The sequence below is a fragment of the Phocoena phocoena genome, chromosome 3, assembly GCF_963924675.1.
Source record: "Phocoena phocoena chromosome 3, mPhoPho1.1, whole genome shotgun sequence".
In the NCBI taxonomy this organism is placed as follows: domain Eukaryota; kingdom Metazoa; phylum Chordata; class Mammalia; order Artiodactyla; family Phocoenidae; genus Phocoena; species Phocoena phocoena.
In genome coordinates this window covers 145,886,643-145,905,903 of record NC_089221.1, presented here as the reverse complement: position 1 = coordinate 145,905,903, position 19,261 = coordinate 145,886,643, and the positions used below count along the sequence as shown (strand labels likewise).

General features: G+C 47.2%; 1 protein-coding gene across 3 annotated transcripts in view; it reads left to right on the top strand.

Moving 5' to 3' along the window:
* SLIT3 (slit guidance ligand 3) overlaps positions 1 to 19,261 on the top strand; it is a 611,339-nt gene that overhangs the window by 102,508 nt on the left and 489,570 nt on the right. The window lies entirely within an intron of this gene.

Below are 19,261 nucleotides of genomic sequence, written 5' to 3'. Positions count from 1 at the left end.
GTGTGGACCTTGGCAGTGAGTCCGCGCACGTGGGCGCTTGGAGCCAGGCTTCAGCGTGCTGGGTCCTCACACTCCCCTCCAGCCCGCCTTTCTTGCGTCCGTCCTTCCCAGATCATCCGCTTAAGTGTCCGGTGAGGGCTGTGGACCTGTGGTAGCGCGTCTCTCCTTTGCAAGGAGAAACTCTTCCTTTTAACTTGGGTCTGAATTAACCTCAGGGAAATGCCCTGAGGGTAGGCTTGGAGGTGAATTGATTCACACAAGACTGCCGGTGGTCCCGGAGGAGGGCAGTGGTTTGCATTAAGCATTTCAACCTCACCTGCTTGCTGGCTAGAAGGATTCCTGCCCTTTGCCTGCTTCCAACCGCTGCCAGTCCAGGAACCCTGGGTCTGGAGATCTGTGATTTTGTGGGAAAAGAAAGAAACACTTTGAATTTTGCTTTATCTTCAGAATGGTCCAGGATATAATGGGGGGGGGGGTGGGGGGAGACTTGCAGATTCTCTGTGTATTTATTCAGCGTGAGAGTTTGGATACTGAAGAGCGGGAGATGCACGTCGCGATGGAGATTGTGATTCGTAGATTGGGGTTATTAGGCAAGTGCTAATTACTGACAGTGCACACCTCCGTGACTTTGAACCTGAAAGTCCTACCGGCAGTAACTAGTGTACGTTATGGGGTGAATTGGTTGCCCAAGGCCTGACTTTCTGGCTGGAGCAACAAGTGTCCGACTGCGTAGCAGTCAGGCGGTGAGATTTACGGCCTGGCTGGGAGGACGCTAACCTTACTGGGGAGGCTGCAAAGTGGCAGCCAGCCTTCTCATTTCCAATGGCCGTGTTTAATACCTCTGTATGCAGTCCGCCGATGCATGGAGGTAAATTGGGAAATACGAAACGCATGTTTGCAAGTGCACTTAAGAATGAGTTCTGAATTAGGAATCTGTATCTCTCTCTGTACACACACACAGAGACTATATACATAAATGTACTTTCAAGGGCACTTGGCTGCCACAAGAACGGGCTGGGGTTGGCTGGGGTTTCAAGGGTACCGCGGCCTCGCTTGCCTTCTCTGGGGGACACCTGTACTTCGTCACGGTCTCCTCTTGCTGGCACTCCCTTTCTCTTGCTCAGTCCACCCGGCTGACTGTGCTAAATGAGGGAAAGAGCGTGCCTCCCTTTCCACTCTTCGGCTCTGAATCCACCCTGATGGACGTGAGGGTGCGTGAGGTGCTGTTGCTGGCCCGAATGAGCAACAGCAACTGGGCAGACGGGGAAACCACTCTGGTTTTTAACTTCCTCTTCCCTTTACAGTTCTTTCCTTAAATGCTCACCTAATAGCCATCTCTCCACCCAGCACTGCCTCGTGCTTTTCAACCTGCTTTTAACTAAGTAACGCAGACTGTGTGCCGTTCATCTGGAATCTCAGCGTCACTTTCGAGGCAAGTAAAAGGTGCTTATGGGACTGGGGCTGCTGGGCAGCTTTGAGCGGGTAGGTCTGAGAGTTCCAGTTGCTGCAGGAGGTCAGGGGGGCTGATTCTTGCTCCCCACGGCCATCAGGTGAGGCTCATTTCCGGCGGGGCTGGTCTTGATCCAGGCAGAGGAGGAGTTTCAGGCCGTGATAACGGGCCTCTGCCATGCTGGGGGCCAGGCCCAGGCAGGTAGCACAGGGGCATGGGAAAGTCCAGTGTCCTAAAGGCCACTTTCTAACTGAAAGAGGTCAGGAGAGCCGCTTTCCCTTCTGTGCCTACATGTCTTCATCAGTAAATGATGAATGATCAGTACACCTCACCAAGGAGCTGTACGTGTATCCGATGGGATTATGGTGGGCATGCATTTTCTAGGGTTTAAAGCGCTGTGTGAGTGCAGTTACCAAGATAGCTATTGTTACTCCTACAATTCCCATCTTCACAACTTGTTTCTAATCTCCTTTCACTGGGAGACATGAAGAAACCAGGAGCTGCCGTGGGCCCTGAGATCTGTTACACGGAGCTTTTGTCCTCAGGCCAGAGAGCTGCAGCTGGGAAGGCAGGGAGGACGTTTGGCTCATTTTGGTTTCTGTCCTTCTCCAGGTCCCCAGCCAGGCCCAATGTGACCCATAGGCACTCAGGAATGGGTGGATGAATAAATGAATGATACAGGCCTCAGGGTATGAACCGTGTTCTGAGGGAACTTTGAATCTTTTATCCACCATTCCTTCATTCACTCATTCGTTTGTTTGTTCATTCGTTCATTCAATAAGCTTTTCCCAGGTGCTTGTTGCAGCCTGGCCTCTGTGCTGGGTGTTAAACTGCAGATGTGAAGTTTGCCCAGTTCTCTGTGTGCCCCGTCATGACACATCCTGAATGGCTGCCAAAGAGCTGAGAGCTAAATACATATTTTTGTTCATTGAAGCAGCTCTATTAACCCAGGTTTGGGCTATAATCAGCAATCCCTTTTTCTCCCTGGGCTTGATCTTTGATTTTTCTTAATGACCCTATTGTGTCTTTGTCTCATTTTGTCAGCCACTCCAGGGCCTTTTTGGAAGTAAACAGGGTGCAAATTAGAAATCAATAAATGTGCAATCATGAGTGTGTATACATATGCCACTGGCTCTGTTTTAAAAGAGCACACTGCATCTCAATAGACGCAGTGAGCCGTTTTCCAGGGAATGCTAAATGGGGCTGCTGGGTGGCCGTCTCCTCCACAGTCGGCCATGTGGTTTAAACAGCAGTTCGGACGCACCTTTTCTTATTAGATCTATAGACAAAGACTGCTTAATATTCAATGATTATCTGAAAAATACCTTTTGGAAAGGCTATGGTCGTATAATAAGACATGTAGTGATGGGAAAGGGAAACAGTATTTATTGAGAACCTATTATATATATATGATTATAATATTATCACTAACTAGTAAGTGGCAGAAATGTGACAAAATAGTTTAACTCAGAGGGGAAATATGTTAGTTAACGTGCATGGGAAGGCCAGTGGTAGTTATGGTTGGCTTTAGGAACAGCTGGATCCAGGAGCACGGCGGTGTCATCGGGACTTCATCTCACTCCCCCCAGCCCTAGGAAGAGAGCACAGGATGGCAGGCGAAAGCAGAAGACTCTGAGGGCAGTAACCTAGCAACCAGGGTGGAGAGGGTGTGTCCTCGACAACAGTCCCACGGGAGAGAACTGAGGGTCAGTTGCTTACCTTGGTCGCACGTCTGATTGACCAGGTTTGGGCCATGCATCCGTCACAGTTGTTTGCAGATGAGGGTGTGCAGGGCCTGGGAATGGGTTTCCCAAAGGGAAGAGTAATTCTGTTATCAGAGGACAGGGGAAGACATACTAGACTTGAACACAGCAGACATCTACAAGTTTATCGAGCATCTAGTCTGTTCAGTTCCCTGTGCTTTCATTGAGTGGTGTGGATCCTCACAAGAACACTTCAAGATAATAACAATAGCAAACACATTGAGTGTTGGGTGCTCTTCTGAGCACTTTACGTAGAACTTGTTGGATACTCCTAATGATGCTATGCGGTAGGAACTATGAGTACTATTCTGTGGATGTGAAACTGAGGCTCAACGAGGTCAAAGAACTTGCCCAGCATCATACAGTTACTCAGTGACGGAACCAGGAATCGAATGTGGGTAATCTGACTCCGAAGCCTGTGCTTTTTTTCTACTACAATTAACTCCCTGCCTCAATACTCCCATTTTACAGATGAGGAAACTAAGGCCCAGAGTTTAAATTACTTGTCCGTACCCGTATTTCTAAGCAGCAGCACGGGGCACTCTGCCTCAATACTCAGATTTAGCCTTCACGCCAATCCTGCAAAGAGAATCATTATTAAATCTACTTCTACCTCCGCTCGCCGCAACTAGAGAAAGCCCTTGCGCAGCAGCGAAGACCCAACACAGCCAAAAATAAATACATAAAATAAGTAAATTTATTTTTTTTTTTTAAAAAATCTACTTCTAAAGCTTAGAAGTGTTATCTGACTTACCCATAGTTGTGTAACCAGGATACAACGGAATGGGGAAAGAAATGCATGTGTGTTGCTGCAAAGTACCTCTGTTTTCTACCATGCCACACTGCTGTGCTAACTGTTGTGGAGAGCTGAAGTCATGCTAAAAAGGATTGGTGATGGACCTGTCATACATCCAAGTGCTCTGTCAGGCCTTGGCTGGTTACCCCGCCCCACCCCCCTTAGATGCAGCACCATCTGATTCATTGGTGCCTGTGTGTAGTAGTGATGTATCTACCCTCTCACTCTGTCCCTTAGCGCATAGAGCACGAGCCATAGCATCCTAGAGCTCGGAAGTGCCCTGAGGCTTAGGTAATACCACTGTGGTCTGTAAAACACCCAGCAAGGTCTCTATCCTGCTTTGGGCACTCAATACATATTAGCTCACTCCTGTCCTGATGTATATTATAAGATTTTCAAGGATCAGGACTGTACTTCTGCTCTTTCTAGGTTTCCTATCACTCTTGACTGAGCACAGGAGATGGCAGTAAAGTGAAAAGGTTAAGGGGCTGCCAGTTACTTGCTGTGAGACCATGGGCAAATTACTTAACCTCTCTGGGTCTCAGGTTCTGCATCAGTAAAGTAGACAATAATAGAACCTACTTCTCCAGGTTGTTGTGAGGTAAATGGAAATAGCCCAGGGACAACCTTTAGCATTGACTATAGCCCATAGTAAAGTGCTCAGTGAAAGATGACTATGGTTAACTTTTGCTGGCTGACTGATAGGAATGGTGCATATGCTGGGGCTCTGGCATCTCTGGTGTAAACATTTCAGCACCTCTCGAAGAGTTCAGTCTCCAAAATAAATGAGGGTTGAGGGAGGACTGCACCGGGAGTGGGAAGACCCTGATCCTCATACTGGCTCTGCCACCCACCAGCTGTGTGACCTTAGGCATGTTACTTCATCTCTCTGGGCCTCATCTAGAGAGGCTGGGATGAAGCGTGGTCTGTTACGTGGTCTGTAAGTTATTAATTTCTCCTTTTTGGCCTCTCCTTCAAGCTTTCTCTTTTACCTACACGTGGGGGAAGGAGGGAAGGATTTCTGGTGGTTTGGAAGTTAAGTGGTTAATGTTGCCAGAAATTCCTTAGAAGAAGCAAAAGACAAGATGAAAACAGTAATTAAAAGCTGTCTGCCTTGCACCAGATTAGGGAGCTTTGAAGGGGTTGAGAGGCACACAGTGGTTCACAACTGTTGTTTTTAAAAATTTGACTTTGCCGTGTGAGGATGAGCAGACCACTGGGGTCCTTCTGGTCCACATCTCCTGGATTCATGTCCAAAGAGTCCGTTACATATTTGGTAGTGGTTTAAAGCCTGTTGCTGAAGAAGCAGTTGTGCTAGCAGCAGGACGGAGGCCCCCAATTATTCTTCACACAGTCCTTCGAGGTATTTGGCAGATTTAAAACATGCCACTGGGGTTAAACCGCTGTCGCTCACTTGGGTCAGTGGAGTTGCAAGAGACTTGGGAAGTTAATCCCCAGGCAGCTGAAAACAACATGAAATGTGACCAGCCAACTTAGCCCCAAGTCACTGGGGCTGCTATCCTGGTGGGGCTGCTTCCCTCCCAAAGAGTTGTGAGACCTCAGTTTCCAAGGAACTTACTTGCAATGAGTGGGCCATCCCCAGAACTCTCATTTCTGCTACCTTGTACCTCTCCTTCGTATTTACCATTTTCTGCCCTTATCACCAGCCATGTGCATCCATGCCCTGTATCCCCAAACAGGCCAGAAGCTGCATTCAGCAAGGTGATCTAATGTTTCTTTGAAGTAACCCAATATTAGAGCAAAGAGCAGGGGCTTTGGAACTGTCCAGACCTGGGTTTGGATCCTACCCTCTGGTGACTGACGCTGGGCAAGTGACCTCAACTTTCTCAGTCTCTGGTTGGTTCGCAGTGCAATAGGGATAATCATCATAGTTTCTGTCGTAGTTTGCTAGTGCTGTGATAAAGAAGTACCTCAGAGGCCACAACAGTGAGAGGCCCGCGTACTGCAAAAAGAAAAAAAAAAAAAAAAAAAAGAGAAGTACCTCAGACCGGATGGCTTAAACAACGGAAATTTGTTTCCTCACAGTCTGCGGCCCGGAAGTTTCAGATCAAGGTTCTGGCAGGTTTGATTTCCTGAGTGCTGTCTCCTTGTCTTGCAGATTGATGATCTTCTTGCTGCCCCTTAACACGGTTGTCCCTCCGTTCACGCTCACCTCTGGTGTCCTGTCCTCTTCTCATAAGGACACCAGTCATGTTGGCTTAGGGCCCCACCCTAATGGCCACATTGAACTTAGTCACCTCTTTAAAGACCCAATCTCCAAATACAGTTCCATTCTGAAGGATGGGGGCAAGGGTTTCGTAATGTGTACGAATGAACACATTAGCGTATAATAGTTCCCAAGTGTGCCTTGCATATTTACTGTGGGTCAAGTGCTCTGCGAACTGCTTTTAGATAGATTCTCTTCCTCAATCTCAGGCTTGGGAGGTTAGATACTACATTAGCCCCATTTTACAGATAAACACACCGAGTCCTAGAGATTTAGACAGCTTGCCCAAGGTCACAGAGCCAGTCACTGACAGAGCTAAACTTTAAACCCAGGCTTGCCTGACTACAGAGCCCACATCCTTACCACAATTTCCATACTTAGGAGAAGCCAGTAACTAAAGGGCCAGCACTCCCTCGTAGAAGCTCAGTTAGTGCTCTAGTTCCTTTATCTCTTTGAAGCCCTAAATGAGACCAGATCTGTTGAATGACTAGAACCCTGTACCTCTAGGTCGTACCTTCTGCTACTCGGAGCTCCTTTTGTAGCCACCTTAGTCTTCCGATTCTGCACTAACCTTTAAAACATAACTACATGCAATATGTGTCTCCATAAAACTCTGTATTGATGTGAAACGATGCTCTAAAAGTGAAAAATCAGTGGAGAAAACAAAAACCATACTATTCAGTTTTCCAGCAGAGTTATCCAATGTGGTGAAATGATCATAGGACGATGGGAAAACCAATCCGTCAGGACGATAGGGGCTTCAGAGACCGCCTGCCTGCTTGCCTACCTGGAGTTGGATCTCAGAGACCTGTCCCCGCCTCTGGTGTGGGCTGGCGCAGCCTTCAGAGGCCAGGGGACGGATGGTGAGACCAGCCTCACTATCGCAGGCGTGGGGTCGCTTTTTCCAGGGGCACGGCTGCCTAAAGCTCATGGAAAAAGTCCCTGCAAACTGGAGCTCCATTTCCTTCTCCAACATTTCCCCGATCACCGAGCGCTGCGGTGAGGCCAGCCTTCCGTTTGCTTTATGGTGGGCTTCGTCACCTGCATGCTTCATCATGTGCTTGAAGACGGGTTTAGCTGTAATCTGTGTGTGGACAGATAACGGGTTACAGTGGGTGCCCTGTCACTCTTGGGATTTCTGTTTTGTGTGAGTTGCACTCTCTGTAGTACCCCTGAAGCTGGAGCGAGGAAAGAAGGCAGGCAGGGAAGGTTTCTGTTCTTCTCTCCTCCACTGAGCCTTTATCCAGCTGAGCACAGAAGCCTGTTGCCTTATTCACAGAGTTGATTATAAGGCTAATACTTTGGATTGCCTTATGGACTCGTACTATAGAATTTCAGAGCTAGGAATGAAAGTTATCTGGGCCAGTGTTTTTCAACCTTTACTGTGCATCTGACCACCTGGGAATCTGGTTAAAATGTGGACTCTGGTTCTGCAGGTCTGGGGTGGGACCTAAGAGTCTGCATTTCTACAGGACCACACTTTGCAGAGCGAGGATCCGGACTACAGTGGTTCTCAGACCTAGCACATAGAAAAACGGATCCCTTGAGGTTCTAATTCAAATGCTGATTCCCAGACTATGTCCCGAAGGACTCTAGTTTCATTAGATCTGGAATGGACGTAGGGATTTGACTCTGTAAGTAGGCACCCTAGGTGATTTTGGTGTATGTCACCCATGGGGCATATTTTGGGAAACACTGATCTAGTACAACCGCTGTTATTTTAAAGATTTGGGATTCAGAGGAGGAACCAAACATTTTCATGAGCACCTATTGTGTGCTGCACACCTTATGCATTTGCCGTCTTCTTTGGTCCTCCTTCAAGGTAGGTGTGTTTATGCCCACTACACAGAAGATGAAACTGAGGGTTGAGGAGTTTTAACTAACTCAAACCCAGGTCTTTCTGAGCCCCAGTTCTGTATATTTTTCTGCTTTATAATGTGCTGCTTGTGCTGAAATACATCTTGAAAAAGAAGGCTGGGCAGACGGGAGAATAAGAGAAAAATCCTGGACCTCTATAGCTTTCAAGGTTCAGTGTTTGTACTTTTATGCTCATATGAGTGTATATGAACATATGCTCATATCTGAGATCTAGGATATTAAGACTTGAAACATTAAAAGAGAAAAATTTATGGACTTAAATGCATGTTTGCAAGTAGACTTTTCTAAGTTCCCCACAACTTAGCAAAGGTAGAGTGAGGTTTTACGTCTTCGAATTCTTTAGCCCTTCGGGCCAGCAGCAGAATTTTCTAAAGTGACCAGGCAATACTTGTACTTGAGAACATTCTGCCAGCTTGGAAAGTTTTTCTTTTTTATTTTTTTAAGAAAGAAAGAAAACCAAGCTGTGACTTTACAATGCTTCGGAATTACAGAATATGCTTGTAATTTTTACAATTCGGCACAGACTTCTTCGCCACATCTGGTTGATATTACTGGCAGGGATATATGGGGGAATAAACCATGGGCTGGAATGTGAAACATCCCACAAAATGAGTTTCTTATAGGTTGCTGTATAAAACATTTTGAGTCTCCCTCTCTTTGGACGGGTGGCTTGAGTGATTTCATGGATTTAGTATTTTCTTTGGTTTGAAGGTAAGGGTTTTTGCTGGTCTACTTGGTGGGGATTCCAGGATGGTTTTCCGAGGATGTATGGAAAGGGTTAACGTTTGAGAGTCAGGCCATGGATCAGGGTGGAAAAAGCCACGCTTGCAGGAAGTCAGACCAACGTTTGGTGAAAAACACTGGACACTAGTGATGATGGTGAAGCCCGGGTGCCAACTGAATTGCTACAGAAAAAGGAAAAACGTAGGGAGAAAGGGTTATCTGTGTAAGGGCTTCAGGAGACCTCCTGAATCTGAGCTCAGCTGGTTCGTGAAACAGCTGATGGCAAGAAGAACTCAAGTTCTTGCAAAGCCAAAAGCCTTGGTACATCTGTGCATTCTCTGTCCTGGATACGAAAACCGTGAGTTGGGAAAATGGAAAAATAAAACAAACACCCAGGCTGTTACCTGGCATGTGGTCAGTTCCCTACTGGGGACATTCTTGCCCAATTCCCAGGTGGAGGACTGTGTGACCAGGGGCAATTCAAGCATCCGTTGAACACCTACTGCGTGAGTGTGTCACCGCCATATGCTGGTTGTTGGGATGCTGAGTCCAGAACACAGACGTGTCTAATCTCAGCCCAGAGGGTGTGGGTGTGGGCTTCTCGCCACCTGGCTCCTTCTCACACTTCCTTGTCCGGGACCCACCTGCAGAGTTGGAACCTTTCTGCAGAAGAGCATGTGCTGCTCTCAGCACCCTGTGGCACGCGGTGGAGTTGGCCAGCCTCGGCCGGGCTGTGCGGACATCACCAAGGGTGCTCGAAGAGAGACCGTGCTGTCCGTTGGCAGCAAAGCCCTTTGCTGAAGGTGAGAACCAGAGGCCAGCCTTCACCCACACCCTGGGGATCCTCATTCTCCTTATCTGGAGTCAGAAACTGTCAGGGGAATTGAAAATGTCAGGGAAATGCCACATTGCATATAGAAAACTATCAGCCTTTTGAGGTGGGCAGACCCCAAACACACATTCTTCAATTGCCTGAATGATGCTGCTGTACCCGCATCTCATGCTCTTGAAATATTTGTTCTTGAGTCACATTCAGCGTCAACAGAAACCTTTCTAAAGGGCCTAATCATCTCTCATTTTCAGCTAACATTTGGGAATCTCTCCAGGGGACAGAGCATTTTAATTTGATGTCCTAAATTCTAGCATAATTTCAAATCACACACGTACACAAAAGTCCGTAACTTTGGCTCTCTCCTGGCTGTCCTGTGGGCTCAGTATCCTGGATTTTGAGCATTAATTTCCATTTGTAACGTTTGCAGTCCATTTACAAAGTCCTGGAGACTGAAGCTTGTAATGAACGTGTTGACACAGTATTAACAACAGCAAAACTATGATAACACAGTACTGTCCAAACCAAATAGAAATGGAGAAGTTTAAGTAAATTTCACGCTCCTTGCCTGAATGTGGTGTGCCGGGCCTGAGCTTTTTGATTCATGGTTTAGAAGAATATTTTAATGTTTTATTCATGATGTTCCTGTCTTCCCATCATTCCTCCTCTCATTCTCCTCACCCTGCTTATGGTGATGTAGCCTGCTTGGAAGTCTGGACTTGTCTTGATTGGCGCTGCCCGTTGTGTAGCCAAAAATCCTCCCCGTGGTTGGCTAAGTGGAGTGTTCAGCTATGGAACTGATAGTTTGGCCTCTCATTGGCGTGTCTAGGGCTCTGGACTCAAATTTCTCATCAGTGAGTCAGCTTTTGATTGAAATATACGCAGAGTCATGCCAACTTTTCTCCCAGTGAAAAGCATCTTGACTTTGGGAGGTCAGGATGCTCTGTCTAGGGGAGAAAACTGCATTTCTAAGAGGGCGAAAGGGTGGCCGAGGACTGATCCCCTCCATGTCAATTTCATTGAATTTGGGATTTAGGAAACTCTAAGCCATAGATCAAGATGCTCAGAGAGACCTAACTTTAATGATTTTTAAAAAATGAAAATCAGTGGTAGCAATAGAGAAAGAAAGCCTGAATCATCAATGTTATTAATATCACGGCCCCAATCATCTCCTTCCTGTGTCTCCACGTCTCCTCCTCTGTTCCCCCTTTTATTTCAAAAGCACACGCACATACACATAACATACCGCACGCAAACACATAAAGCCTTCTCTCTATATGAGAATCCCAGACAGATAAATGAAGATCCCTTCCAGGCTGTGGAATGAAAGCACAGATATAATTTCACTTTAGTGCAAGATACTGACTTTCAAATTAGCTCAAATTATTGAGCAACACTGTGAGGAGATATCAGAGGTCAGAAAAGTGGCAGCGGTGGTGGAACAGGAGACACTTTGTCTCCTTGGCTCATATAATGGGTGTTTTTGGTGCATAGAGATGGTAGTGGCAGTTCTGTGTCAGTGACAGTAAATTATTAGCGTAAATGTTGTCTGGTCTCAAGAGAGAGCTCCTCTTTTCCCTGGAAGAGATGTGCATGGGTCAGGCTTCTACCCAAGACCTGAAGAGACTTTCATTCCATTTTACAACACAAAGCAGAGCTTGGTCGACTACCAGCTCCCAGGGGCTCAGCCACTGAACAAAATTATCTTAGGAAATAATTGTTATGGTTTCCACTGCTAATGGCGCTCTCTGCAGATCCTCTTGCCCTGTGCATGGCACTTCCTTTACTTAAGTGAGAGTGAAGGATGGGAGATCATTAGGCCTAATGAGGCCGGAAAAGCAGTAGCAGGGAAAGACCAGTTGCCCAGGGAGTACCCTACTGCCAGTGCTTCCCCACGTGGAGAGTCACTGATGGGAGTGGTGAGGTGACTGTGCAGAGTTTGTCACTGTGCGTTATCAGTTGTCTACCACCTGCTGCCATCACCCTGGTACATGCCACCATCCTCTCTCCATGAGATGACTTCAAGGACCTCCCCACTAAATCTTCCTCCTCCTGCTCATGTTCGTTCATTACCCATCATCCATCCAGCAGCCGCCATGATTGTTTTAAGACAAATCAGATCTCCTCATTCTCCCAGTTAAACCTCCCAGTGACTTCCCACGGTCCTAAGAATAACCCCAAGCGCCCACATTATACAGCCTGGCCCCACCATTCTTCCCAGTGCCATCCTAGGCCACGCTTCCCACATTCACCACGCTGCAGCCTCCTGGGCCTTCTTCCTGATGCTCCAACACTCCCGTCCCTTTCTCGACTCATGGCTTTGGCCTTGCTGTTCCTTCTGCCCGGTACACGCTGACCGCAGATGTTGGCACGGCCAGGTCCTTCCTGAAATTCAGGTCCTGGCTCAAACATCACTCCCTTAGAGAGCCTTTCCTGATCACCCTACCTACAGTAACATCCCTTCCTTTCTCAGTCACTGTCTATCACGTGACCCAGCTTTATTTTCTTCATAGCACTTATCACTACCCGAAATTCTTTTGCTCATTTATTTGTTTACTCTCTGGAGATTTTAAGCTTCCTGAGAGCGGGGATTTTGTCTGTCTTGTTGACGCTATAATTGTCTACCGCTGTATCTAGCACACAGTGGGTACTTGGTAAGTATTCTATAAAAGAGTAAATGAGAGAAGGAACTTGGTCTCTCCACAATCCGCTTTTTACTCTCAGTATATGGTCAAAGGCAGCTTCTGCTTTAAACCAGCACTCTCTCCTCATTGCCCTGAAAAAGCCCCAAATGATATTTAATAGGATGTGTGCACATATATGCACACGCAGTCATACACGCATGCACGCACACTCCACAAGCGCACACACAAGAGTGAAGATAAAACTAACACATTGGACTTCTTCCCGCAGTTTCTACCCTCTAGTTATTTCACTCTTTGCAAGACAAATGACTTGGGTTTAAAAAGTAGAAGGACCCTGCCCTGGGGTCCTGAGAGGGCCTTCAAGGGATGAGCCCATCCACACACAGGTGGGCCACGCAGCATGGAGGTGAGCTGGCTTCAAGGGCTACCGGAGTGGGAGTTCAGACTTCCACCAAAGAGAGAGAAACAGCCCATGCTGGGGTCCTCCACTAGCAGATGTGAGCCAGTGTCCGAGACTGAGTTAGGGAGGGAATGTTATTTTTTGACACTTTTTTCAAAGACCCGGGAATAATATTCTGTGATACAATGAAATGAAAAGATAAACTGTGTTTGCTTCATCTCCAGGCCTCATTGATTGTTTTAATTCTAATGGGCATTGAAAGGAGTTGTCTAGCTATTGGAAGGCTCAGCTCAGTGAAGGCTTTCCAAAAAAGAGACCTGTGGGGACTCAAACAAAACCAAATCTTAGTCTGGAAAAAAAAAAAAAAAGAATACACTAATTTACTGGGCATTGACCTAAACCTCCAAATTATTTTTTTTTTCTTGGTCTGAGATCTAAACCAGAGGTTGTTTGAAAGACATCTGGTGAATTAGTCCAAACCTGAAGTCAACCATGTCTTCTAGAATAATTGAACCAGAGCCACACTGGAACATCAAAATATTAATGTTTCCAAACGGACTGTCTCTGGGTCTCTGGCTGGCGTAGCTATAGCACCAACCTACCGTTTGTTCCTCTTCTCCCCCTCCCAGCCCTCTGCCCCTACCTGTCACTTCTCCTCTCTGCAAACCTGGCATCAATCAGCAATGTGTGATCGCTGCTGCCGCCCTGGGAATGCAGACCTTCGAGACTCGCTTTACTGCTGCTGTGATCGGGAGATATGCTACTGTTCAGAGTGACTTGATCCACTCACCACCTTTAATTCCATGTCATGAGGAAAAGAGGAGGGGTCTTTTCATTAGATGAGTGGGAGAAAGGGAAGATAGGATGGAGAGAAAGGAAGAAACCCTAGAATAAGGAAGAGAGGGAGGGAGAAAAAAGAACAACAATCACCGAAACGTAACCATGGAACAGAGATGGTAAAGATACAGTGAAGGAGCAAGGAAAGAAAGAAAATAAGAATCTTTGGGGGAAAATGTATCTCAGGTTTATTTTCATCTTTTTCTGGTTCCTCCTAAGGCAGCTGGAAGAATTTCTGATCACACATGTGCCTCTCCATTCTGTACCAAGCTGTGTGTCAACTCTTGTCTCTACAGCAACCCCTCAGGAGGCAAGAACATCGTCTTCATAGAATCCCAGAGCTGGACGGCACTTTTAGAATTTCTAGAACTATGCCTTTCTTTCACAGTTGGAGAAATAGAGGCACAGAGCTGCAGGGAACTGCAGGGAACTCACAAACCCCAGCCCTAGGATTCCTCGTCTGGTGCTCTGGGCCCAGCCCAAAGATACGTTCTTACCTTTGCCATGATTTCTCAGGAAGTGGCAAAGAAGAAAAACCATGGAAGAAGGATCACTGGCTTACAAGGCATTAAGGATTGGTGTTTCCAGGGGTCAGGCTGCCTGGAGTAGCAGTTTCTCTTTTAAGAAAAAGGATATTCTGGGCTTCCCTGGTGGCGCAGTGTTGAGAGTCCGCCTGCCGATGCAGGGGACACGGGTTCGTGCCCCGGTCCGGGAGGATCCCACATGCCACGGAGCGGCTGGGCCCGTGAGCCATGGCCGCTGAACCTGCGCGTCCGGAGCCTGTGCTCCGCAACGGGAGAGGCCACAACAGTGAGAGGCCTGCGTACCGCAAAAAAAAAAAAAAGAAAAAGAAAAAGGATATTCTTTTGAAAGAGGTGATATTGGTGATGGATTTGCTCATCCAAGTAAGGATGAGCAGTTCTTACCTGTGAAAGTGTTGTTGCGAGTTCCATGTGGTTATTGTCACGACATACTTGAGGAAGGGGATTGAAGGGACCAACCTCACCTGAGAGCCATTCCTCGAAAAGAATCAACAAAATAGGCAACCGAAAGGAAGGCGTAGAGGCCGACCCCTAAGGTTTCCATCCTGCTGTTGGAGGAATGGCGGTACCATCAAAGGGAAGCGAAGAGGAAGTCTTCTTGGAGTGTGGTGATGGGGACTGCTTCCCAGAGCTGGCAGCCCTCCCAGGGACAGCCAGCCTGGTGCATCTGAATTTCCACCTACTAGGAATTTCAGAAGTTAAAAGGCCAGAGTCAACTTGGTATCAACTTCAGCAACATTTTTTTTTTTCCCGTTCCAGGTAGTTAGTTACCTCTCTGAGGACACATCTTTATAAGGAGCCTGTTCATTTGAGAAAAAAGACCCCAGCCTGTTCCTTATAACCCAGCAGCCACTGAGGAACTGACCAGGTTTTCCTAGTGGGCAGGGGCACCGCACCCTGCTTACCTGTCGTATATAACCATTTACCTGCAGCTAATTAGCCAGACTTCAGCACAGAGTCCCCAGTTGCAATGCTAATGATGGCAGCCCTCCCCTCCCAAGAAGTGCTGATTTCCCAGCTCAGCATGAGGGGCTTCAATAATCTCTCTTTCCAGTGATATAATTTGATTCCTTGGTAGGAGGCTGCTCTGGTCCTAGCTCACTTAGCACTTAATCTCTTGCTAGATACTCTCATTACTTAATCTTTTCAGGCCCCAGACCAGGCCGGGCCTCTTATTTATCTATCTGGGGTCCTGTTTACTTCCCTGTTGTAAATTACTTCTGGTTCCTGGCAGTCTGATCTCTGCAGTGATAGACTAATAGCTCGGAGCTACCGCATTTGCCTTGTGTGATGAGGCAAATAATATGCTTAACTTAGGGGAGAGAAGTCCCCCCCCCCTGTTTATTTCAAGGGGGGAAATATCACTCAGGGGAAAGGGCCAAATCATTTACCTAATGGCTGCTGGTGTAATTACGGACAGGATTATGTGAGACAAATTGCCATGCCCATAAATCTAAACCTCCAGTGTCTCAAAGGCAGAGAGGGAATTTGGGCAGCTGGCATGGGCTCTGACTCTCTGACAGGTGGGTTTCTGAGAGGGTGCTGGCAGAAGGAGAATGTCGGCATGCTGGTTTGCTTGGCGAGGAAGATGCTGTTCTCCAGCCCCAAACTCTAAACAGCTAAGGCCAGGGTGGGCAGACCACAGCCTGCAGGCCCATCCAGCCCACTGCCACCTGCTATTGTAAATAAAGTTTTATTGGAACATAGCCACAGCCACTCATTTTCATACTGTCTGTGGCCCTATGTGTGTGCTACAGTGGCGGAGGGGCCTAGTTCTTGGCAGAGACTATTTGGCCCCCCAAAGCCAAAAATGTTTATAGCGTGGCCTTTACAGAAAATGTTTGCCAATCCTTGCTTTGCCAGAACCTTCAGACAAATATTTTATATGGAGATGGAGAGATTAATTTGGATCACTCCCCTTAGCTTTCTTTTTTCAGACAATTCAATCCCATTTCAAGGAAATCGGATGGCAAGTAGGATAGCCATCACTCGCTCTGCAGTGCTTCTGCCTCTGCTCGTGTGGCTTCTCTCAACAATTGTGTGGCTTAGTAGGGATTATGAACCCATTTGACAGGAGAGAAAACTGAGACTCTGAAAAGTGAAGTGTTTTGCCCAAGGTCATTCAGTAAGGAATTTGCAGAACTGGGATTCAGACCTTGCCTGTCTAGCTCCAAATTCTGTCTCCTTTCAGCTAAGCCTCACTGCCTCTCAACAAAAAAGAAGGATGGAAGGTACTGGCAGTGGGGGAGGATTTATCTCGGCCTTGCCTCTCTCTGCAGAAGGGCTGTTGAAAGGGAACATGTGAGCAGCCAAGTCACAAGACACACCAAAGCTCAAGGAGAAGTGAGGGGGTCTTGTTTTCTTCCATCCACACTCACTGTGGGGTGGCTGGTGGAGCAGAACCAAGAGTGCTTTATCATGTCGGGAAACATAACAATTGTTTGTCAGGCAGCAAGAGAAAACCAAAGAGAAGAAGACCTGGGTGATAAAAAGCTTATTTCATGGCCTGCGTTGCCTGTGCAATGCTGACTGCCAGAGAGAGAGCACGGTCCATATGTCCTCCTCGTGGGGGAGGTGGACGCCACCAGCTCTGCTGCAGCCAGGGTAGAAGGAGAGCCTTGGCTCTTGTACCCTCTGGGAGAAGTTCTTTCGGCTTTGGGGCAGCCTGGAGCCAGACCCAGATGCCCTGAGCTTCTGCAGTGGGTGTGGGAAAAGTGGTTATGTCCGCAGGCCTGCAGACATCACCAGTGTGCCTGGTGCAGCTGTAGAAATCTCAGGTTGAAAACAGGAGCAAAAGTACCTCTTGCAAAGTAGTGTTTGGCCTCTGAACCTAAAACGGCAAGAGGGTATAGTGGAAATAATAGTAAATAACACAGCCATGTCACAGCAGCTACCATTTATTAAGTGTTTACAAAGCATCAGGCATTGTTCTAAACCCTGTCATCTTCATGATCTCATTTAATCTTCATAATCATCTGGTGAGGTGGGTCTAACTAGTCCCTTTTATTGAAGAGGAAGCGGAGCTCAGCGATGATAAATAATTTGCTCAAGCTAATGTGTCAGTGGTGGAGCTGAGAACCCAATCTGCCCGACCATGTACTAGGAGGGGTGGGAGGTAGGGGAGCCACAGGCGTGGTCAAACGATCATAGACCAGCTCTGCCAGGTGGGCACGTAATTTTTCTTTTCTGAGCCTCAGTGTCCAAAGTGTGAATGGATGTGACAGCCAGGGTTGTGAAGACAATCACGGGTGATGGTGTATTTTTAGCCTAAAGCTATCGTCTGACTCATCGTAAGAGCTCAGTGGGCCCCTCCCCATTTTCTCCTCTCTTTCCATGGCAATAAGACACAAACCCAAGCTTTTCTATCACTACCGTCATTGTCTATGATGTCCTGCTGAGCTCTGCAGGGAGTGGGATACACAGACCCAACCTCTCCCTTTGAGGCATTTTCTGTCTAAGATGGGTATATATTACATTTATCCACGTATCAGTGGATGTACAGTAATGGACCATGCGGCCAGGGAGAGAGGACATCCCCCCAAATGGGAATGGAGCAAAAGACATTTGCATCACATGCATGCCAAGGGAAGTTGCATTTTAGAGGAAAACTTTTTTGCAATTCATTCATCTTTGCTGAGCTTCTGCTCTGGAGACTAGAAAGCAGAGAGAGATTTGGAAATATGCAGGTGGAACAGGCGAGGGCCAGCTGTCACTTCTCTTTTGATCAAGCTGTAAAAGTTCTTGGTTTCAGTCTCCTCCTCTCCTGGAGTTGGCATGGATTGTGATGTACTGATGAGTTGGCCTTCTGTAGAAGAATTTGAAACACAGAAAATTAATGTTGTTTGGTGTTGTACTATGTTCTGGGCAAGTGCTTTCTCCAGCATCTTTATTTTTTTCCTCCCAACCCTGTGAGGTGGGTATTAGTCATCTCCATTTGCATTGAGGGAAAGGGTTTAAAGAACTTATGGTCTCAGAGTTAAGAGGAGATGGAATCAAGATCAGAACCCACTTCTTTCCAATTCTGGAGCTCATTATACACTACACATCAAATGATCTGTCGTCATACTGTGAGGAGGAGATACTCTCTTCCCTTCTTCCTAATGACATCCCAACTGTCTCCAAAGACTTCTAGAAATGATTCCAGGGACGGTGTGTGGCTTCTTGGGGTCTGACCACTTCCACCCTAGAGGAACCTGGCTTTTTAGGACTCTCAAGATTACCACTGACAGAAATCTGAAGCAAAGTAGAATAAGGAAAAACAAACAAGTGTCAATGATGAGAACACAAAGGCACGATGTAGGACTGGTGTTAAAGGTCACCAGGACCCTGACCCGAAGCCCACTTGGTGTCTGCCACTCTCCAAATGTCATCTCACATCTCTCTGCCTGGTAGCTTCGTCCCTCATGTCCCCTTGTGATGCCCTGGCAGACTGGCACCATATCCTTACAGCTTTGTGACCAGAGAGCAAAGAGTCTTCCCTGGTGTTCATCCCAGAAGATTCTCAGGGCAGGACTCCCATTAGGCCTAGCTACAGACGTGTGCCCTTCCCTGGACCAATCATCGTGGCCAGAGGCTAGGGCCTATGATTTGCTCAGTCTGGGCCACATACTGGAAAAGAGCGGGGTGGGTTCTAGGCATCCAGAGACTAGAGCCAAGATGCCTCAGCCAGGAGGAGCTCTGATTATGAGGCAGGCCGAAGATCGCAGCCAGCCTTCTGTCCAGAATGGTAGGCTGCTTCAAGACAACAGTCATGCCTAGAATGCCCTGCAGTTTCATTCCCGGGTCCTCCCTAACATAGGGAAAACTCCTCTGCAGCTATTCCCGGAAAGATCCAAGGGAACTAAAAAAAAAAAAAGATTGAGGAGACATCAAGGCTACTGTAGGATGAGTGAGCATGTGAATTCATAGGCTGAGAAAATAATGTGGAAAAGGGATGCAAAGTCAGGACAGCCGTGCCTTTGTTTCCAGATCTAAGAGGCAGCATCCTTGAAGCTAGGCAGGACTTTAGGAGAACAAAGGAGACTTTATGGAATTCTGGATTTCACCTCTGCCTCCCTCTCTGGCTCTTACTCCTGCCATGTCTTTGTTCACTCCTTTCAATCCTGCTGTAGCTAGCCTTCAGCGGTACAGAAATTCACCATGATTTGTTTTCTCTGCATCTTTATGCCTTC